The sequence below is a fragment of the Apteryx mantelli genome, chromosome 26 (assembly GCF_036417845.1).
Source record: "Apteryx mantelli isolate bAptMan1 chromosome 26, bAptMan1.hap1, whole genome shotgun sequence".
NCBI classification, from domain to species: domain Eukaryota; kingdom Metazoa; phylum Chordata; class Aves; order Apterygiformes; family Apterygidae; genus Apteryx; species Apteryx mantelli.
In genome coordinates, this window is record NC_090003.1 from 3,041,280 (window position 1) to 3,065,425 (window position 24,146).

The following is a 24,146-nucleotide window of genomic DNA, read 5'->3' on the forward strand; positions in this document are numbered from 1 at the left end:
ACAGATTTTCAGCAGAAATAACCCGTACTATGCTACTGAAGTCCCTAATTATCTGCCTATGAACTGATAACTCAAGGTGAATAAATATTTGCAGTACGTAATTTGAGAACAGCTAAATATTTGCTGGTAAGTGATGATTTTCTCATTTCTTGCCAAACAGAAAATTTAAACTGATGAAACGGATAGCATCTGGCCTCTAGACTACTTGTGAGTCTTAAATTCAGATTATTGGTTAGTTTTCAGAGAACACATTAGTTACATGGATGTTTCTGAGTTTTGATTGGCTGAACATAGGTTTTAGGATCAACTTCCTTGTTTAAATTTTTTATTTACAAATTAGAATTTTCTTTCCAGCTGTATTCTGTAATTTCTGCCATAAACCTGCCTGTTTTCAAACACTTCTGGTTTATAACCTCATTTACTAAATGATTTATAGACATCAAATGAAAAAGGGGCTCTGATCCAGGCAAAGCAAGTTCAGGAATTCGGTAAGCAGGATTGTATAGGAAGTTGTACTGACTATTGTGTGGACTTGATGGGGCAGCTTGACAGAATTTATTATGATCTTACATGTGATGCTTTTGTATTTCAGAAGACCAGGCATGCCTCATTTCAGTGCTGAGATTTTTATGTTGTGTCTGTACTGGTTCAGAAGAGTATCTTCTACTGATGGAATTGATCAGTAACCTGACAGCAAATATATGGCCAGCTATACAGATTTGCCACATGCATTTTCTGAAAACTGTTAAGGGAATGGCTTATGTTCACAGTGCACTGGGACAGCTAAGATGCAACAGCTACAGCATGCTGCTTTAAAAAATTCAGTTACCTTAACAAAAACTAAGCTAGAAATCTTGGCTCAGTAGAGAGGTTTCGCTTTGATGGGTACATGTATTTCAGTCTCTCTAATTTTTCAGTTGGTTCTTTGGCCCCCAACTAAGGGTATGTATTCTAAAGATGATAGTAACCAGTGAAGTACTGGAAGGAATAAATGGCTGGTTCAAGATTTTTGCACCATCTTCTCCCTTTCCTTCTCTAATCTGCCAAAGCACCTGGGCAATATTTAACTGAAATTCAAACAAAGGGAAAGGAAACTCGCTTTGGAGTGTAAGCAAAACACAGCCTTTGCAATTCACACGCTGGGAAAGTGCAATACCCAACATAGCTTTAACTGCTGGAAAAGCTTCTTATGAAAATATCTGCCTTATCTTCCTTTCAGTACCTGTTCTCTTTCTAGAATCTGTCAGTACTATCCAAAAGGCTACTGACATGACAAGTGGATAGGAGAAGGAGCCCATAAGGCTAGTGTTAAAAAAAGAGACTGACTTAAAATAAACCTAATTAAATTATTGTCAGGTGAGTAGTACTGCTTGATATTGAAAGTCACTAATACGTTTATTCTGGCTGTTTGGGTTGAATTTTGCTGAAGTTGCTCCTTGGGGGAGTTCATCACTGAACAAGGTCAGGACTGCATGGATATAAGTTTCAGAGGAGGAACAGGTATCGATCTGGGTTGAGGGGTGAAGTGTCTTTTCTGTTACTGTGGGGTTTTTTTTTTTGTTTGCTTGTTTTTAATGGAATACTGGCTCAATGGTGTCACAGTTGCCCGAAATGTTATTTACAACAAAGCTACCTCCAACTAAAGTGTATTTTCATGACCATTAAGAGGATGAAATTGGCTCACTCACAGTTCTATTTAAGATGCAAGTGGGATAAGTAAATGTGCATATGAGGAAAGAACTGTCCTGAGCCAGCCTCCTGCAAAGATCTGCAGTGTATATTTTATCCAAAAACTGTTGGCTTTTTGTTTTCTTAATACTCAGAATATATTAAGTGTCATTACATTCATAGCACTGGCTAGCTCAGGAAATTTTCATAACTAGATAGAGAAACTTTTACCTCCAGGTCAATTATCTGAATCCAGGGCAGTTTGGAAGACTGTCTCAAATGATCTAGAGCTCAGGTTCCAGGTCTCAGTCCTGAGACTTCTTGTCACCCTATTAAGTATTGCCCCCAAGCCAAGCAATGACTCCTAGTTTTGCAGGCTAATTTTGATTGTGATCTGGATTTCAAAGCACCTACAGCCAACAAGATTCCATCTCAGACGTAAACACTAAAAAGAATGCTACTCCTTTGTTAGTTTGCACAAGCACTTCATTTGTATAACTTTGTTCATTTCTCCCTTGCTGAAACTCAGCCTTTGTTCCATAATCCATAATCTTAGGTCTAGTTCCAAAGTCCCTCTATTCTACTTTCCACCCTCCCCACAAAATATAAAATCAGGCTTGGCCGGAAGCTTTGCTCAGCTCCATGGTGCAGGAAATGCTGTCCTTTACCCCTGACCAACACTTCCCAAGTGGCTGCGTCTCTTGTCAAAAGGGAGTTATCAGACTTCAGAGAAAAAGTATAGATAACAGTGTTCTGTGAAGCAGGTGGGAGGAAGCTGTGCTGTACATAAGGTCTTCAGCTCTTTTTTAAAGGCACTAGCTGGCAACATTAGCGTGATTAGCTAACCAGAAGGCCATTAAATAAATACACCACTGTATTTCTTCCTCCCTTCTTCCACAAGATGGCATTAGTGAGCCTAGAGTGCCCTACGTGAATGTCCAACTATTGCAGCTCAGTCTATCTTAAATCCTTAAATGAAGTACCTTGAAAAGTACTTCAACATTGCTGCCTCTGAGGCAAGAAACAGAATTTCTTCAGAGTCACGTTTTTCCCTCAATCCACATCCCACTTCAGCAACACTTCACAGCCGAGGTAAGTGAAAAAGCAGTCAGTCAAGAGCCTTCAGTCTTCTCTGGAAGATAAACATCCTGCCTTTGAAGAGAGACTGTTAAACCAGGATCAACAGAAGAAGAGCTAAAAATCTATTTAAAGCACAGCTCAGTCACAATTATGCAAAAAGCGAAAGAGAGAGAGAATGAATATTCTGTGTGACAGCTGATTAAATTTTCAGAACAAATGACTGAAAAAAGAGGACATGACCCTCTTAAACAGGGCTGTTGAAGCCATCAAGATTTAGCAAGCAGAGTGGGTCTTTTATGGTAATTAAGAGTGAATTGACTGAACCTGCCTTCAGATATTACTGGGTTTGTGCTCTGTATCAGAGGAGGATGACAAACAGAAAAGACAGAGGAACATCTACAAAGAAACTGTGGTGGAGAGAGCAAAAAACTATACTGGAAAATACTTCAATGAATTAGTGATTATTCCTCCCCCTTTGAAACCAATAATGAAGGCGATAAATATTATTACAGTATTTCAGAGAAGAAACATCTGTGTCAAAGAGGCATGGTAACCGACCCAGAGCCACAGATCAAGTCACTGGTACGGACAAAATCCAGGACTACTGACTTCCAGTTCCTTGCTTTGGCTATGGGACCAAGGACTTCCTGGTCTTGGAATGAAGCAGTCCGGCAAGCAGGGGGGTGGTTCAGACTAGGTGCTAGAAAGCAGCACTTACAAAGTCAATTAAAGTTTGTGAGAGGATGATTATCTGGAGGAAGAAAAGCCATCCACTCTTCTTCCTTACTTTAAAATTGCACATATAGATTTTTTTTTATTTCCTAGAATAAAAAGAACAAGCCTGTGTTTTTTCCTACTGACAAAAAGCATCATGCTCTGCTACAGAGCTGCCCTCAATTTAAGGTGTTGTACAGATCAATTGGTCAAATCCTGCTTGTCTTAAGTGATATGAGTTCTCTCAAAGAATGTAAGGCAAACAAATTTGACCAAGTGGATCTACAGCGTCAAGGAAGAAACAAACTTGGCAATATTGCAAGCAATGGGCTGGATTCCAGTATCCTGTGTCTTTATGTAAAACTGTGACTCTGAAGTTACTTGGGATTTAGAATTCAGTACTGTTACTCCAGATCCCCATCAGCCAAAGAGAACAAACACTGGTTTCAACTAAATAGAAATCTCTTTGTAGTTTCCATTAAAAAAAAAAAAAAAGCTAAGAGACTGCCTTTTATCTATATACTGTTTCACTTTCCCTGCTCACAGAACTCAAAACTAATAATCCCCTTTCTTTTTGTTTGAAGTCAGCCTTACCACTGACTTTATTTTTCCCCAATACTAAAAGATCAAACAGGGTCTGTAACAAATATTTGCAGTTTGCTTAGATGTGAATCAGCTGGACATCTTCCAAATCTAATTTAATCTAAAATCTCCTGTTGTTCTCTAATGTACATTCTATGCATGCATTCAGATGGATAATGTTGTCCGCTAAGAGCATGCTGATCTTTCAAGACAAATTGTAACAGTGTACTGAGGATTCTGGCCTGTTGTTCTACCAGGCAAATGATCTGAATGCACGGAATCACCTCAAACTATTTATAATCACCACTATATATCTACTGTCTTCTGGACTGACAGAAGATACTACAATCATCTGAATCATGGAAAAATCACATGAAATTTCCAGTAAGAACTTTCTAATGGTATTCAGATTGGGGAAACTAATTTAAAATGACCAAACTGCCAATCCAGATGTTCCTCTCCATTTTTTGTAGGCTCTTTCCTGAATTACGTACTCTGGCCAAATCTAGAATGAATGTCTGCCTCTCTGTCTGCCATCTGACATAGGACTGTGACTTTGAGGATCTCTAAGTTAATAATATAGCCCTCAAACTGTCACATCCTGCAGTTTGCTTGGTTCTTTGACCTGTTTCCTTTTTTCAAATGCATATTTAACAGCTGCAGTGGGGTGTATCAAAGAGAATTTCCTATTTTCCCACCAAAGATTATGAGGTATCGTTGAGTGTCTTACAGATGAAGAAGCAGACACTAACTAGTATTAACACTGGAATGCAGTTGTCTGCTGGTGTAAGTTCATGGCAAGTATTTGAAAGATAGCATTATGTCTTTTTATATTTTTTTCTTACAGCTGCAACAATGTAACTGCTGAACTGTTGAGTTTCTAAGGTAGCATTCCTGAAGAACCATGAAACACATGATTGTTTGGTCTAGTCTTGCCAGTCAAGCACTGCTGGTTATTGATATTAAAGGGGCCACTCATATCAGTAGCCCTGCAGCCTAACATTGCTTTTGGTTGTAAGATTTCTCACTTACTCTTGACTTTTAACAGCACTTTCTGGTATTAAACACATCATAAGCCTGCTGCTGGATTGGTGCTCTTTCAAGATGGCCAGGAGGCAAAGAATTCAGTCCAGCTGGGAACTTTCTGCTCACTCACATATACACAAACAACAATCATTCTTTAGAACAACTTCATCTCCTTCCACCTGCTGTAAAATCCTGAAATTCAACTGACCTGGCTAGTATGAACTTTGGGAAGTAAAAAAAAAAACCTTATGTTCTGTTATTTTCATTGTAACATTCAAGAAAAAATGTGTTAAGGGGAAGGACTATCTTTCAATTAAGAAACATCCTAGAATGTGACAGATTCCAGCTCTACCACAGGTATCCTGGACATTTATACACATCTCACTTTCAATGACTTTGCCTCAATTTTTCATTGGTAAAATAGAGAAAAATTATAGAATCATAGAATAGCTGAAATTGGAAGGGACCTCTGGAAGTCATCTAGTCCAACTCCCCTGCTCAAAGTGGGGTCAACTAGGGCAGGTTGCTCAGAGCCTTGTCCAGTTGGGTTTTTAATATCTCAAAAGACGGAAACTCCACAAGTTCCCTAGGCAACCTCACAGTAAAATTAGTTTTCTTAATGTTTAAGTGGAATTTCATGTATTTCAATTTGTGTCTATTGCCTCTAATCCTGTCATCGGATGCCACTGAGAGGAGTCTGGCTCAGTCTCTTTTACTCCCTCCCCTCAGATATTTATACCCCTTGGTAAGATCACCCTGAGTCTTCTCTTTATGAATCCCAGCTCACTCAGCCTCTCCTTGTATGACAGATGCTCAATCCTTTAATCATCAAAATGTTTAATCTAATTTTTTGTCTAACTTGTCTAGATCCTAAATTGTTCAGGAATTTCACCTGTCATCTTAGTTGAATTACACACACGCTGGATGTCTACAGGCCCACAGCTAGAAGTCACAGTGCTTTACACAGTCAGTGGGGAGAAAAGGGTTCCCACAGGACACGATTTATATTGCCAAACTGGATGGTGTGAATGTCCACAAATTAGCTGCCCTGCAGCTGTACGATGCAGTCCTGTAATCCATCAGTATGATGTTCTGTCTTCTGTTAAGACCCTTTGGTCCTATTGAAGTCTGAAAACCAGACTGATCTACCTAACTAATCTAAAACCCACAATATTCTAGAAGATTCGTGTGAACCATTACCATTTTATTTTCTCACTATTCCTCTGGACACAATTCTTTGTTGAAGATGAAGTTGAGCATATAATACAATGCTCTTAGTCAGAGTATGCTAAAACTCACAGGTCTAATTTAAGTATGATATTTAATATATTTCTACTGAATGTAGGTCTAGAATAAACAGTTGCATAAAGCAGCCCATGGGAAATGTCATGTGAGCTGGATACCTAATCACCCTGTTTACCTCCTCATACTGTGCTGGCAGGCTGTATGCTTTGCTGATGCTACCTATGCAATGTTTTTTTTTATTGCACTGCTTAGACTGACATTGCATCATCTCATACAGTGAGAGTTCAAAACAGGCTTGTGATTACAGGGGCCAGCTATGTGTGCTGCTGATTTTTGTCCCTCTGATGAGAAAACTGGCAAGAAGAAATCAGACAAAGAGTAGAGGGGAAAAAGGAGATGCTTCTACATGAGCTGTTTCATCAGAAATGGATGAGCAGCCTGAAAACAGGAAAAATAAATGCAATCTACCTACTGCTTTGCATAGTGCTTTTGGGTGGAAGATGCTGTATAAATACTCCTCCTGTGGAAGACCATGTTTCAGAAGTAGAGGAAACTGCCTGGATTGAAAAAAAACAACAACACAAAACCAAAAACATAAAGAGTAATGCTGTTCCAGCACAGAAGAGGAATAGATCTTTCTTTTCAATAGTTTCTCTCCTTCTCACCACCAATAAAACCATATTTCATCAGAGGCTGCCTTCGCTCCCACAGGATTCCATCAAAATGATCGGCTATTGACAGAAGATATTAGCCCTTGTTTTCTTGTGTGAATTGTAGCTAGTGATACTGTGCAGTGCATGCTACGATACTAAAAAAATCAAAATTTTTTACTAATTCCTTCTTTTCCATTTCCTAACATGTCCTGCTATTTTAGATACAAAACTTATATCCCCAAATCTCTAAGCTTTAATCAGGAGGCCAGGTGCTAGGTAACACATGCTAACATAATTAAACAAATAACAGAAAAAAATCAGGATAAGGATAGTTTGAGAAGCTGTGGGGTTACCTTGGTGCTTTTTCATTCATTTATAATTATAAAACTTAAAGTGTGTACATGTATCTAATTATTTTATATTCCCCACAGTCCTATTTTTTTACCTCTTTTGTTTATCTGCTTAGACCTGGTCCTGTAAGCAGGCCATTTGGTTCTTGTTTCTGTCATAGCTCAGCTTGCAGTCATTTACCTATGTACTCACGATTAATCCAGATGCCCAAATTAGCTACTTTGCAAATCAGAAACAACACTCAGAGAAATAAAACTACAAAGAGGGAGTTTCTTCTCAGCTTGGAGATGGGGTGGGTGAAGGAGGATGCAACTGCTAAGTCAAAAAATGAGTCAGATTGGTCTGTTACAAATTTACAAAAACACATGAATCCCTAATCACAGTTGTGAATGCAGAAGGGTCTTTCTGGCAGGCAATCAATTCCTGCACGTCTGCAGTTCTAGTGATTCATATCTTAAGCCTTTATTGCATTGTCTTGAATTCAGGGAAGGCTCCAGTATAAAAAATCTGGCACAGGAAGTTCAGCTTCCTCTCCAGAAGATTTCCCTCCTCCACCCCCTTATATGCAGAACAGCAGGAAATGTATTTAAGCCTTGTCTATGCTGAGTGAAAACTCGTAACTGTAGAACTGTTTACATTTACACCCAAAACCTTCAGCTGAAGTGTTCAAGATAGGCAGCACAGAAGACAAAGTCATTGTTAATGACAAGACTTAATCCCCCAAATATCCTGAACTGTGGAGTTGCATTGTTGTAACCATATACAAAGCTGGACATAGTCCCTAAAGCAAATATGATCAAAATGGGAGATACAGATGACTATTATTGTCTTTCAATCCCATTTCTACAGTGGGCTTAGCAAAACTCTTACTGATGACAGTGGGAATTTTTCATAAAATAAATTTGCCACAATTGCAAAGTAAGGAAAACTATGGCAAATCAGGCCCAGATTGAGTCAATGCCTAAACTCTCACTAATTTTAATAGGGCTAATTTTAATTCCTAGATTTTCTCTAGATTCCAGTGTCCTTTAAAAACAACTTGCTAGGCTCTAATCTGAGAACCAGTCAAGTCCAGTTTGAGCCTCAGACTGAAACAGGTACAAAAAATAGGTACTCTAGAACAGGTACTCTGGAAGCACATGTAAACGTGCTAGGAGAATAACAATGCGGAATGAGTGTGATACGATGTTAAAGATCTGTGAGCTAAGTCTGTAGACTTGTGCATATATATATATGCACAAGGTAGTGCCAGTGTGTATATATATATATATATATATATGCAAAAATGCTTGCCAGGACCACAGAGGCAGTATAGTCATGGCAGTGAAGCACTGTACACCAGGGCTAAATTAAACTATGGCATGACACTGATGTAGCTTATTCTGCTTTCTGTTCTTGCATTTGCTTATTGAAGTATCTCTGGGATGTGTAGCTATGTTACTTGTGCTCCACCACATGGTGTAGACAATCCGTACAAGAATACTCTCTTGGTATAACAAAAACAGCATGCTATATTTGCAAAGTGGATATGAGTAAGCTGTATTGAGCATAGTTTATTCCATCACCATATCTCCAGAACAGAACATGCTATACTGGTTAAAAGAACAGTAGCAGCTCCTACTTCAGAGCCTTTCACCAGCATAACTAGAATAGAGATCAGCACAGCAGCAATGTGAACAGGGGGAGAGAAGCTTGAACAGCTACTCCCTTGTCATGTGATCCAGAGTGCAGACTATACTGGGTAGTTATAATGGGAGAAGGACTGGAAGACAGCTACAGCTCTTTTAGAGCCTTCGAATTTAATCTAGCTGTACCTGAGATCTCCCCTCACTTCACTGACTGACATATATATGCTGGCAGAAGTGAGTACAGGGATCTAATTTTAGCTCTAGCACAGGTTGAGCAAGCGTGGTAATGAAAATAAACTAATGCACTCCACACAGATGGGGCAGAATACTGTCCTAGAATCATACTGACAATTACTAACGTGCTGCCTAACACAAGACTGGCAGAAAGTCAAGATCTGAAAGCTTTATTCTGAATTTTCACATTCATAAAAAGGGAAGTCACCTCAGTGCCAAATGCCATTGTTTGCATCAGGAGGTATTGAGTTTTTAAAATCCATACCATATCACCCACTTATGCATGCACATGTACAAGAAAACAGAATAATTGAGTTTCAAGCGCACTATGAATACTCACACTAACAGAGCTTAATAAATAATAAATAGCAGTACAGTCAATACCAAATGTCAAAAGGTGATGCTGTATCTAGATATATATCTGCTGACTAGTGCATATTAGTAAACCACATAGTGCTCTTAGCTTAGACCCCAACATTAATTTTGGCAGTGGAGGAAGGTTTTAGTAAAAGTACTGAAAATGTCATTCATCTTTATTTCCATTACATCTTGCTCCTATGAGGATTTAATCCCCAATATAGAACAATGGAAGATGCAAAAAATGAAATTGACTAGTCTGATCATAAATATAAATGAAATGCAAAAAGTAAACTAGCATTTTAAATAGCGAGAAGTACATTCATTTTTAAAAATTCTAATACTATAAGGTGTTATTGATAGGAATTTCTTTTCTTTTTTTTTTTTCTCTCAAATGTTCTTTTTAAATCACTTGCATGCTCAATTAGCTTTAGTTACATTTTGATGGTAGCCCAAATCCACAGGACTATGAAATTATTTTGTACTTTTTTATTAAGAGATGAACAGCACATGGATGTGTCAGTGACTCAGATGCTGGACCTTTTTGAGTAAGTCCTAAGCCTTTCAGGACTCACTGAAGTTAGTGGGAATTTTACTTACTTGCAGGTTTGGATCCATAACCTCAAACTAGGACACATCAACAATTGTCTAGATTGTTCTGCTGCTGTTATATTACCAGTGCAAATCCCTACTGGTACCACTGTGGTAGAAGTGAACAAAAGACACAATAGTCTTTATGTTTGATTGGATTAGCATGATACACAGCAGTAATATAACAGCATAACTCACCCTAAACACACACAGGCAATATCATAGCTCTGTTGCTTTAGTAGGTAAGAGATTTGTCAGCATGTTACTCATAGTATAACATAAAACCTGCTTTCCAGTTGTTACAATTCTCAAGTACAAATGTCTTTAATGAAGCACCAAAACTCAGCACACAATGATCATCTAAGAAGAGAATTTATATTAAATCTGAAACTAGTTTGTTCAGTTAATTGAAGGGTAAAAGCTTTTGGAGAAATAAGTAACTAATCACACTGCTTGTTCGTGGGTTTCCTTCTTAGTTTTTTGTTTGTCCATGGAGGCCTATTACCATTGGGAAAGTGGGGGAGGGGGTTGTGTTAGTTTTATTATCTGTTTTTCTGAATGTATTCCTTGACCTTTTAAAAATTCTTAGTCCAAATCTATTTGTGTTTTAGGGTTTGTCAAAATATTTTCCATAAAAGTTATTTTTTCAATAAATATTTTTTGTTCAACTAAACAAAAATCTACACGTGGAGGGGCTTAATTTTTGCATTACATTAAATTGTCTTTGCATTAAAACTCAATTTTGCTTGCTATTTATTTACTAAAATGTTAAATCTTCCCGTGAGACAAATTTCCTACAGGCTAAAACACACACATCTCAACATGCAAATCCCCCAAAATAGAGTAGAAGGATTGTAACTTTCTTCACCCCATGCCACTGGGTTTTGACTCATATTTCTAGAGCTGAGAAACAGAATTCAGTAGTAGCAGCAGCAACAATTACAATTTCTGAATCTCTTTCAAACCAAGAATCTCAAAGTATTTTGGAAGTGTTACTGGATTAAACTTTCTAATACCATTGTGCATTACTATGTCCATTCCCCATTGGCACATATAAAGCAGAGGGACCAAATAATTCATTCAAAGTCAAACTCCACAGCTAGGCCAAGAATAAAATTCAGAAGATCAGAGAGTCCCACTCTTGAATTTCAAGCCCATGGCCAGTCTTCCTTAACCAACCGTAACTTATTTCTCCTGTGCTATATGGGAGAGCTATTAACAAGACTGTTCTGCAGGCAAGATAAATTCTAAATGGGATTATCTCTAAATAAGATAACCAACTAAGATAGCAAATCATGTACTGACACTCGTGGAGGGAGCCAAAGAGTTAAAGAAACAGAGGAATCACATGTAAGAAAAAAATTGAAGTTCTATTTCCTTTGAAGAAAATTGTAACTTTCATAAACAATAGTTGGCACCAAGAAGATGGTAAGATACAGTATTTGAAATGCATAGTATGGAAAGGTCCATATTCTACATCAAAACAATATGACCCTCAACTTATTTCCAGTGTTGTCAATGGGAGTTATTCTCTAGGAATATAAGATAGCACTTAAAAAAATATACCTTTTATAGTTTTCAAAACAGAATTTTGTATTAAGCCAATCTGTGGATATTGGGGGAAAGGTGGGATGAAAGGAGAAAATTATGTTACCACGTTACAAATTTTTATAAAGATCAGTGCTTTTATCCAGCACTAAGTAACTGAAGTTGCCCAGCTCATGGAAAGTAAGGCTGGAGTACATGCTCACCTTTCTTTCCACGACAGTATTTGCTTTTGGCACTACAGACTCATAGGTTGTAATTTTATTAGCATCTTAAGTAGTCAAGCATGTACAGTGAAATTCTGGTTCTGTTAAGATAGGGGCAAAACTCCTGCATATCATATGTGTTCATTGTATGAACTTAAAATCCCCCCTGGACTCTTGGAATAGTATTGCTTGGCCTCTAAAAATCACTCTACTAGGCACTCTTTCTGTCAGATCCTGTGGGTAGTGGCTTGAGAGATGCTTCAATTTGTGTATGTTTTGTTTTGTTGCATGGAAACATGAATTTTATAAGCACATCTTTTTTTTCTAACAGGTGCTCATAAGAAAGGGCTTTGCAGAAACTTGAATCTTGAAGATCCACTTGGGATGTCTACTGTGACAGAATCCCAGAGGTCACTGGAAAGTTCTCTTTTTGAAAATTAGAAGACTCAACGTTGTGTTCAAAGAATACGAATTCTTAGGGATAGAAGATGTAGCCATTTGTTGCAGTTCTTTCTTTCTTAGAAGCAACTGAAGAAAAAGGTAGGTATGGGTCCTGTATGCTAGCACATCAAATCCTTTAGCTTTGTTTTTGCAATTCAATTCTGTAAAGAAACTTTGTCCCTTCTGCTCCTCCCATGATCATCATGAATTCGTCACACTAAATCCTTCTGCACCAGTGAGTGAGGAAATCCAATAGGCAGCTCTTTCTCAGAATCACTGCATCATTTAGCCTGCTCAGGTTGTGGTTTAATGTACTCTTAGAAACAATTTTCTTTTACATTTACCATGCAATGCTTTCCCATTCAAGACAGGCACAGCAGGGAGAACACATTCCTAAACCCACATACCATGGGACCTGATGCCTAATGATTCCTATTGGTCCTCTCACAACTTTATGCCCTGCCATATCATTTAACAATTTTAAATCTTCAGCCTCTAAAGCTCTTAAGGCCATTTAAACAACAGCGTACCAGATGATATTGTCATATAGTTTATGAAGAACCCCTATACACATTAGGTAACATTCACACAGATTTTTCTGGAATTACTTCTTAATTGTCAAATAAGCATACATTTTTTGTTCTTCATTGAGTTCTTTTCTGCTGCAAGAACAGAGTGGTTGGGCTGAATTCAGCTGCCAATTTTGCTTCACATGAATGATGGAAGTCTACTGATTTCAGATTATCTTTCATCACTGTTTTTTTCTCAGTCCCAGTGCACTTTTCCAAATAAATGCTCACTTTCGAAGTACAGGATGTAACTATTATTGAACCTACTCATTTTATTACTTACTACAATTAAATAAATGACTACTGAATTTTGCAAGCATACCTTACCCCTTTCTGGTATCACAGATAGGCTTTATTTGACTAAACACAGATTCTCCAAGGACAGTGGTACAAGTCCCCCTGCTCAACTACATTTATGAATGTAGTTTTTGTTTTCTGGATTCTGGAATCTTCAGCAACATTGAAGCTATACTGCAATTGTGGCAATGAAGTAAGACATAGCTCTTTGAAGGAACAGCACCCTCATCAGTAATTCTAACATGTTTGGTAGCTGCTTCCATATGACATCTGTGACCACTTGAAACTGTTTTGCCAAGGATGAAAGAATGTTCTACAGGAATCACATGTAGCGAGATAAGCAAATCCTCTTTTGTATTTGGAGGTATTTCCCACAGGCAAACTCCACTGTAGGTCTGATGCATCAGACATCATGGAAATTTTAGTAGGCTGAATTCTCAATGTGGATTCTAAATTCTCTGCATCTCCAGGGTACCAGTTGTTTTTCTGTTAGTTGTTCAGTGAGACAATGGTCCCCTTGAGGAAAGTCCCCTTAAAGGGGAAAATATTAGGCATTAAGCTTTACTCAACTGCTTAATATGAATTAATGCAACTGAAATGGTACTGAAAAGATTATTTTAGAGGAAGACCTAGAAGTTTGCATTTGATTGTGCATGTGCATGTGTGTGTAAATTTATCTATTTTTATATATGTGTACACACACATACCCTATAGAGTACGATCTCTAAGATTATGGTAACAATGCCATTTGTTACTATTACAGCTGCAGGATAGGGGTCTATACAGGAAAACATACTTCCATTTACTTGTTTGTTAATATCTGCACACTTACTCCTTCAGTTCCACCAACTATGCTACCAACAGGATTAGGTCCATTCCCCACAGCTCTGAATGACCTATGCTCAGTACAGGACATGAGATTTTGGAAAAAAAGATGTTCAGGTACTAATTTTATATTCTCCCCTGTTCTTGGCAACGTTGTTACTCAAGCCAGTGCAAAGCCAGCTATATTTGTTTCATGCCACTAAGGGATTTCATCATGTTAAAAAAATATCCATTGGCCCAGGTAGGGCAGCTCTAAAACCTCTTCGCCCAGCTCCAGAAACAAAGCACTTTCAAGAAGCAAAGTGCTGGTTTGCTAAGTTTAAAGGTACAGAAAAAAATGTAGACTAATAATACACACTTGAATATGAAGGAAAAACAGAGCAAGGTCTCATACAATCATGAGCACATGGAAAAGAGTTCTGATAAATTCTGACTGTAGGAAGAAAGCACCAAAAATACTATCCTTCTGTGTCTCTCCAAATGAGTTTGTATAAATACAACAAAAAAACGGAGAAAGTGGTTTGTAAGTGTACAAAGAGGTATGAACCAACCTTGAGACACCCATACACGTTCCAGGGTTGGAAGCTGAATGTATAGAAAAATTCAGAACAGAGCTTGTTCCCAGCAACAAGCTCTGTTATTTTGTAGAAAAAAAAATAAATACAGATCACAAAAGTACATGCTTATATCATATTGTAAGATTGTATCACAATATAAAATTATGGCACTGACTGCAAGGAATACTAGATCCAGGTCGAGAAGCCTTAATATGTCTTCTCACTTCTGACCATAAACTGCTGGGTCATACTGTGTACATAATTTGACATCTTTATGCATTGGTTTCTTATGTCTAAGACAGGGATAGTGATATTTTCTGACTTTAGAAAAATGAATGCTTCAAGATGCTAAATATAAGAATCACTCAGGAACTAGGCAGTAATTTTTTACTATTGTTGAAGCCCAAGCTGCTTATACCATTGCTTTGAAATGGGTCACAAGGCAATAGGAACTGAATAAAGGTTTCCCCAGAAATAAAAATACCTCAGTATTTTTATAAACTATATATATAATGCCCTTTAGGACACATATAGGTTAGTGTATACTGTCCACATGTAACTTATTTTGCCTCAGTCAAGAATGAGATATACAAAGGAAGTCATGTAGCATATATGCTTATTATATATTCACAGTAACTTATATACACATTGATGCAGTAGAATGAAATCTACAGGAATACTGTAGGCCTTCAATTGCCTTTATACATCCCATATTCTTAAGCTTAAGGAATAGCTTCTTTACACTTCAAATTTTCAAGAGATGTTGTTGGCCAAATTCTGTTCCTTTTTCCACTTCTTTCACAACGCTGTTCTACTTTGCAAACAAACAATAATAGATTTTTTTCAAGGGATTTTAGAGAGATTTACAAAGTCCCTCAACAATTCTGATTTAACAGTTCACGAACCCATTTTGCAGATGAACCATTCTAATCAACACCCTAAGTAACAAGTTCAATATCATCCTGCAAGATTGCATTAGTTAGGAAACTCAGATATATCGATCTCCCTGCCATTCTTGTCCTAAATTACACTAACACTTGCAAAACTAGTTCCCCCTACCTTAAAATCTTCCCAATTATATTCTCTTCTGACTAAAATAATTTTGCTAATTTTATGCTTTATGTTCTCAGAACTCATTTAAAATAACTCTTGTTCTGTACTAATAAGCAAACTGAAAGAAACTGTGGGACTTCAGAATGTAACTAAGCAGACTGAGTTACTTCTACTTCTTCCTCTGCCTGGCCTCAGTGAATATTTCTATTAAGCAGGCATTTCTTTCTTTCTTTTTTTTAATGAATGATCCTGATATTCTGCTACCCGTAGCCTTCCTTATAAACCAGAAACCATGATTTCCATTCTATGGTTAAAGAACTGCAGGTTGGAACAGTTCCAATTTAGTTAAAAAAATAAGAAAGTTCCTTATCTTCTGAGCAGATTTGGGCCTGAAGCATAGCTGAGTTGAAACAGTGCATAAGCTTCATTTAATTTTGATGGAAATTCATGAGAAACAACGCTTCTGCATTGTTTTGGGGACCAAATGGAGTGAGAAATTCAAAGTAGATCAAAATCAAGGGAATGTTTCTATGAATCTCAGCAGGTTTAATAGAATGCTGCCCACTAGAAGTCATAGCATACAAAGGAAGACAAAGTACACCAGAAAGGGAAGTGGTGTTGGTGTGATCCGGGAATATGAGGTGTTTTTTTGAATTATTACTTTGGGTAAGTCCATTAGAAATACCCACCTGGGAAGACATAAATAGAAATGTAGGCAAAACATAATTATTTCCTACTTCCATAATATTTTTATACCATCTGTGGAGCTGTGCCATTTTGAGAAGTGCTGTTCTTCTCCCTTTCTCTACAAAGCAACATTTATCCCTGTTTGGTAACAGTCATTCTTTCAGAGCCCAGGAGCAACTTGAGTTGTCATAAGAATCATATAGTACATTTATTCAGATAACAATATGTAATTTTCAATTATTCCAATGCTGTAACAATGCTATTTGTATGCAAAAATGAATTACTTCCTAAGAAATGGGAAAAATACTGAAAAAACATTCAATAAAACACAAATACAGCATATTTCTAAACAATATGTAATGGCAATTTCACTTGCAAATAAAACTCATGTAAACTCATTTATACTTTGAGGACCAAGTTAGGTCCTTGCTCTTCTTGTTTAACAAGAACGCCTTCTCTCAGGACTATGCAATATCCCTCCTTCTATCTTTTTGTCTTTAAACAAGTTTTCCTACTCCTGCAGTCTAGAAAAAGGGACAGTTGTCTTTTTAACATTTATACCAGAAAAGATTTGATATAGATGCCTCCAAAAACACTGCAGCATTCATTAGGCAGTCATTAAATAAGTAATTATGTTCAAGGATTTTTCAACAAGCATTTTCAAGGGCTTTGTCTCTACAATACTTAGTTTAAAACAGAGTTTATAACTATTGTTAAATTAGACTATGTGCATTAACATACCAGAAGAAAATGTAGGCTGGAATTGTTGCCTTATTGAGATCATCATTACCAGGATTTTATTTAAGACCTCAAACTTGGGGAAGAGAGGGTCAAGCAACATTTCTATTTTGTAAAGGGAACACTGTATGAGATTTCTTCATTTCAAACATCATTACTGAAAAGAGGGAGATAATACCTGTGAAATCTATGTTCTAAGAGCAGATGAGCAAAAAGTCAGTTTGGGTTAAGCCCTACAGTTTCACTAGATGAAGGAACCTGAAGTTATTTGGGGGATTTAGTCAAATTACAGTCTTTATTAATCTTTTAAAGTTAATATATACCATATAACACGTATAGTAACTGAAAATGATGTAACAGTTTTGATCTAATACATTTATTTTAAAAAGAATATGACTACATTGCCATATATTTTATATATAGAAATTGTGGTGGAAGAAAGAGAGAAGTTTTGGCAACAACTGGAAAGATCATCTGAATGGCTTGTTAATACCTAACCAGAATGACTTGCTGAGTATTCAAAGTTCTCATTTCTAGTTTCTAATTTCACTGTTTCTGAACAGTGCAATAAGGCTTTGAAAGGCAAACAGCCTTACAACTGGTTTAGAGGAGGCAAAAAACAAACAAAATAATTTAAAGATGAAGTCTGCTAAGTTTTCAAAGGACATTACATGACATGGCTACTTGTGATATTAGCCACTGAACTCAGCAACTCAGCTGCACCCTTCCAGCCCTATATTGCTAGTTGCCTTAGTATTATGATTCTTCTGGAAGCTTTTAAAATGCAGCAGAACTGATTTGTCCAGTCAGATTTACAGAGAAAAAAAAAAAAAAAAAGCCCAGACCCTCCGCCCTGTAAACAATCCATTCCAAACTTCACAATCTCTCTTCATACTAGCAGTCTAACTATATATCATTCAAATTCTTCACTGGAGAACAAGACATAACTAAGTCCCTGGATTAGAAACAGGAACTACTGCAACAGTCTCATTTATACAGAAGAATAGGTGTGGCAAAAGAATTAGTTGTCACATATAACCACATTTGGCCTGTCCAATTTCCTTAGCCAAATTCCACAGATTTAAAGAGGTGGCAGAGCATAGACCTGAAGACAGAAATTACCCTTTAGTGCTCATAAAACAGAGAGTGAATAAAAAGAAATAAATTAGAGATTCCTGGCAGAGGATACGATCTGAATGCTTACTTTAAAAACTGTGGGATTAAGTTTTGCATTTCTAGAAGCATATAAGAGAATTATAAAGCAGAGGAAAAGTAGTAAGTATCTGTGTGGCAAAGCACATGAGATGGGAGAAAAACATGCACTGGTTTATTATGGTGTAGTTAGTTTACACAGTGAATCTTCCTGCCTAATAACAAAATCTCATTGCCACTATTCTCTAAAACAACCAAAATATGACTATTTGTTAGGAACATCAGAACTTTATTTTAGTGCATTTCACAGATTTCTACTGGATCATCCAGTGTTGGCTGAAAATTTTCCACAAAATCTTATGAAGCCTTATGAATTTTCCTTTGTAAAACAAGATGCTTTTTTTATCCTTTATGTGTCATACCTTTTTTTCTTCACTGAAGTAATAAGTGGTCAATCTTTTATTCCAGACAAATCTTGGTGCACCCAAAAATGGCATTTTAATCTCTTTTCTGGATAAAATCTTTGCATAAAATTGATCTCTAACTAAAAAAAATATCATGCAGCTCGCCTACTATAAATCTCCCTAATCTTAGACTTTCTGACTTAAATATTGCACTAACTGCTTTGAAATGTCTAGGATACTTTGTAAATATCTAATAAACTTGTTGGGGTGTTTCTTAAGCACTTATATTTAATCAGTAGCTTACAGATAGGAATGAAATATCTAGCCCCAATCTCAAGAACATTTACATACATCCCCAACCTGCATGGAAGTCATTCCATTGATTTTAATGGGATAGTTCCTCTCCATGATGCATGACTCAAGCACATTTCTCTGCAGGAGCGGAGCACAATTTATTCCCCCATGGTGAACAGAATAGAAGCAAGTTAGGACTATAATTAAAGAATCCTTGATTCTAATTCCAGCAAATTTCCTGTTATTTATAAATCTCAGGGCAAAAAACTAAATTTTAAGAATAGGACATAAAGCGTTTAAAAACAAATACCTGATTATTATATAACAAAGGCTCAACCACAGAAGAATCTAAGAGTTATTCATAACAGACAACCTAAATCACTTGTAATAGCTCACCCACTTTGTCTAACTGACAAACTTATTCTTTCCCTTACTAACTATAGGTAACCACAGCTACCTTCCCAGAATGCATGATGGTAAGTAACAGGTTCTTTAAATACTGGAGTAGCAAGTGGCTGTTGTGGGGAGAGTTTGCAAGCTTTTGGGAAAAATGTTTGTCTGTAGCTTTTTTATGTTACTAGACCATATTCTTTTCAGGCAGATTTTCTAAGTACTCTCTCCAAAACTTGCTATGATTTGTTTTTTCTTTTCCCCCCTTTCTCCTTCTGTAGCTATTTTTTCTGCCAGTAAGCTTACTTAGTTAGTAAGGTAAAGTTCTTATCATTTGAGTTAACAAAGTATAAAAGATAGAAAAAACAGATTTAGGCCTGTTGATAAGGGGAAAATGGTGTATTACTGTCTACTTACTTTGTATCATTAAGTATTGAAGCGTTAGTCCATGAGTGCTGACGTGAAACGATTCTGTCTTGGTAATACCTGCCCTGCCTGGCTCATGTGAGGTCCAGTCTGTAAAAAAAGAAAGTTTTTTTTCTTGTTTGTTCTCTTATTTTTTGTTTGACTTGCTCAATTCAGTGCAATGCTCAATGCTTCCCAGAGCAGGGGTGGATGCTTATCCAGTAAGTAGAATTTTGAAACAGGACTCTGGAAACTTTGGCCATGCAAACATCCTTATAAATAAGACTTAAAAAAACCTCAGACCAATTTGTAAGACCACTGAATTGTCACTGATTCTCAAGTCCTTGAGGGAAAGATAGTAACATGAAAGTGCTTTCTTTCTAGTCTTCTTCCTAGCATCTATTTAAGACCTCAACACACCCCTACACACACACCTTTGTGCTGAACAGTTCAGAATTTCACTCAAATGTTCTTTATACTTGGCATTGTCTTACGGTTGTGATAAGGACATCTGTTCTTCCTCCAGACCCTGCTCTCTCTCTGTGTTAACTCTCTAGTTAAACAATTTAGTTTGGGGGGGGTCTGTTTTCTTTTTTTTTTTAATTATCTTATTTTTTTATGCGGACATACTTGCCCATGCCACGTTTTGAAATCTGCGGAGGCCCGCAGCGCCCCGCAGAAAGGCAGCCTGGGCGCGATACGACGGCGCGGCAGGGCAGAAAGCGAAACTGCTCGGCCCTCGCCCTTTGTTCGCGCTCCGGGGAGGAAGCACCCGGCAACGGGGACGAACCAAAACAGAATGGGCGGGAGGAGGAAGACGGACAGTTGATCGAGTCCCCCTTCCTGTCGACTAAATGCTTGCTTCACCCACCCCACGGCTTGCCGCCCCGCCCGCTCGCTGAGGGCCTGGCTGAAACGGTGTTGCTTTCCTGCGGGTGTTCGTGTGTGTGGGGAAGCGGCCCGCTAGGCCCGCGCACCGTAGCCACGGCCCTCCCGGCCGTGCTGGCGTGTCACCGTCGAGGCAGCGTGGCCTCCAGCGCAGCGGGGCCTAGGCTTGCCGCCACCCGGAGGTGCGAGGGGGGCAGGGCGGGGCGGTGCCGGGGGTGGTGGCGGGGCGGGGCGGAGCGCCGAGCCGAGCCGGGGTTTCCCGGCCGGGCAGCACGGGCGGGGCGGAGGGGGGGGAGGTTACCGCGCCCAGGCTCTCGCTTCCCGATGGCTGCGGGGAGCTGAGCGGGGACCAAGCAAACGAGGAGGAGCCGAGACCCAGCGACCCCCCCCCCGCCGCCCTCTCCTTCCGACTCCCGACCCCTCCCCCCCGCCTGAACTGCGATCTCCCCGGGACCAGCCAGACACAGCGCGAACGGCTCCCCTCCTCCTCCGCCCCCCTTCCCCTCCCCAGCCCGCGGGGGCGCAACCAGAGCAGGCAGGGGCCGCGGGCGGCGGACATACCGGCCCCGTTAATGAGCAGCGGCCGGAAGGGCAGGTAACCGTCTGAGGGGAGAGGAGGGCGGGTGGGGGTAGGGGACGGTCCGCGCTAAAGCCCTGTGGTCGCCGGTGCCCCTTCACCTCCGCTTGGTTCCATGAGTCTCTCGTCCGTATCCCAGCCCCACCCCGAAGCCATCTTCCCGCCGCCCCGTCCCCTTGGCCGCTCCCGGCCCTTCCCCCAGCTCTCCCTTCCATCCCCGGTTTCTTCTTCCTCTCCGCGGCTTCCACGCTACCACCCTCCCCCATTCTTCCCCATTGCTAATGCACTTCTCTTTTCCTTCTTTCTCCCTTTCCGCTGCTCCTCTTCAATCTTATTACCTCGGAGCTCCTGTTTGTACCTCCCCCCCACTCTCCACGCCGGTACCCTCCTCTTCGCCCACCCTTTCTTTGCCCCCGCAAGAAGGAAGGGCAGTTAATGGTTTGTCCACCTCTTTGCATAGCGAGATTGGAAATAATCCCCCCCTCCCCCCGCGCTTTCCCACCTCTTCGATACTTGAGCTTCCCCTAAAAAAGAAGTGTGTTTGTAGCTGGTAGAGGAGGAGGAGAAAAAGGTGTGGGTGGGACTGATTTTTCTCTTGAAGGTTTTAAGGCGAAAAGGGAGGAGACCTTGGATTTTTGCGGGGTTCCATTTTTAATTATAATTAGGCTGTAGTGATCTATGTTAGACGGTTTAGGGTATTTTCTTGTGTGTTAAGGTATAAAAGGTGAGTTTCCAGAGAGATCAAGCCTACAGAGGGACTATTTGGAGACAGATTCAAGAAAAAGCAATGGTGTCTGCTGTAATGGTGGAAAACTGATTAAGAGGAGACAGGGGTGAGACAAACAGGGTAAGACTGCTTCTAGCAGCCCCCAGTTCAGTGAAGGGAAGGAACATCTGGGGCTTGAAGATTGGGTTTATGCTGCTTATACTGGGGGAGGAAGGGGCAGAAAATGTTTTGTTCTCTTTTAAAAATCAGGGATGAGGATGTGTTTAGCCTGCATATTTGTTTCCCCATCTTATTATGGTGCTGCATATTTCTGTGTGCCCGTAACAGCAATAATGAAGATCATGGAGGGTGTTTACTACAATAGAAAAATGAAGTTTTATCCTCGGAAGTGTTATTAAAATATTATTTCAGTACCGAACTTATCATTGAAAAGATTTCAATATTAATTTTTTTTACTCGTACAAGGGGATTCTTAAGGTGTAGGGTTTTTATTCTAGCTCTACAGCTTTGTATAAAAATGAAGATGTATAGAGTCTTGTGTATAAATATGAAAGAGGCAAGACATTTTATTAAAAAAAATCTTGTCCAGAAGAAAATCAGAATGATATAGAGGTTATTCTAAGGTGTCAATTTATCATTCGTGAAGATGAGCTGAAATTTTAACGAATGTGATATTTCATTATTCTCTAACAAAGTCATAGTTGGGACTCCTTATTTTAAATAAGGCATCCTTTCTAGGGTACTGACTGCCACGTTATGTATGGTCTTCGCAGTGGAAAATAGGAGGAAAGGACTGTAAAAATAAGGCTTAAATGATTATTGAAACAGCTTTTGAGAATAGCTGGCTCAACTTGGAGAGGTCATTTGAAACTGAAAATAAAAATTAAGCATTTTGTAGCTATTGCAGATCCTGTAAAATATCTGCACCTAATTATGGAAGGTTTATTCCCTATTTTAAGCCGGTCTGCTAAAACACAAGGATGTGAATCAAAACAAAACGCTGTCGATATGCATGTAAAAAGCATGTGAGAAAATTAAGATATTGCATTAAAATCTAAACTAGTTCTAAGTGTAGTATATTAGTCGTCTTAGATACAGTGTATTTTCCCCCTCTGTGTCCTTTAGGAGAAGAGAAAGAAGGGATGATAATAGTGTAGTTGTTTTGGTGGCTGCAGATTAGCCAGGGTGTGTGTTTGATTTTCTTTTTGCTGTGAATGAATGGATCCTTCTGTGCCCGGGCCCAATAACTGCAACAAGATGGCGTTTGCAGCAAGGCAGCTCTCATTTTTCAACTCCTCCTCACCACAGCCTTGCCAGTTAGATCTTATTCCGTAATTGTGTTTTAGATTTACTTCTGATTCTGTTTGCTTTCTTCTTTTTTGAGGTGGGGGTGGGAGGACCATTTGGAAGATTGTTACAAGAAATCTGTAGGTTTTCTTAATTTTGCAAGCCTCTCCAGATTGGCAACTAGGTGGGAGGAGTAAATAGTTTTAGTGAAATGTTCACGTAGGCTGTTACTGGATAAAAGGGTGACATGATTTTCTATTTTACCTTCCAGCGCCTGCTCAATGTCATCAAAATGATCTTTGTTTTTCCATAAGCATGTTGCTGAAAAATATTTAAAATTTAGAACATAGATATGCAAAGCTTCTGCTAGGGCTGTGTACTGTTGCTGGTTCTCTACCAGCCAAGTAATCATCAGACCCCATGTAGACAGTCATCCTTTTTGTAATATAAAAGTCTCCCATCTGCTTCAAAATCCTCATGATTTGTGAAGTCTTTTAAAACTGCTTTTGTCCTGAAATTATTGACATATTATAGGTAATTACTCTCTTTATGGAGAAGGGTAAGAAAGATTTTTTGGGATGTTAACAGTGCTGCATCTGTCAGGATATCATATTTTAAAATGATATTAGAGATTTCTAAAAGCTTTTATGTACTGTTTTTAATATCTTTTAAAAAATGGGCTTTCAGTTGTAACTTATGATATTTTACTATAGTACCAACCTTCTTAACCAGGCTATTTTATTTAGGTACTGTAGTTAATATTTGATATACCAGACTTATTCTCAGGCTTAAAATAATACACTGCCATAGCAGGAAAAATAAGACTTGGTTATGTTATGTCTCCTGTATTCAAATGAACTCCAAACCTTTGGTAATACCAAGACTTTTAGTTCTGTTTATCTATGACTTTATGTATAATTAGATGTTTGTTCTTTACTGTAATAACCCATCTGTAGTTAGTGCAGAGGGAAAGCA

General features: G+C 38.7%; 1 protein-coding gene and 1 long non-coding RNA gene across 2 annotated transcripts in view; one reads left to right on the forward strand and one right to left on the reverse strand.

Moving 5' to 3' along the window:
* LOC106485750 (uncharacterized) overlaps window positions 1–20,519 on the reverse strand; it is a 32,025-nt gene extending 11,506 nt beyond the window's left edge. The window contains exons 1-2 of the long non-coding RNA XR_001292767.2: window positions 20,323–20,519; window positions 19,705–19,803 (exon numbers count right to left, since the gene is read on the reverse strand). This is a non-coding gene — a long non-coding RNA (uncharacterized lncRNA). The remainder of the gene's footprint in view (window positions 1–19,704; window positions 19,804–20,322) is intronic.
* Window positions 20,520–20,569: 50 nt separating this feature from the next.
* The window catches only part of GNB1 (G protein subunit beta 1), a 55,843-nt gene continuing 52,266 nt past the window's right edge, over window positions 20,570–24,146 (forward strand). The window contains 1 exon segment of the mRNA XM_013944197.2: window positions 20,570–20,762. The gene's annotated coding sequence lies outside the window, so the exon portion shown is untranslated.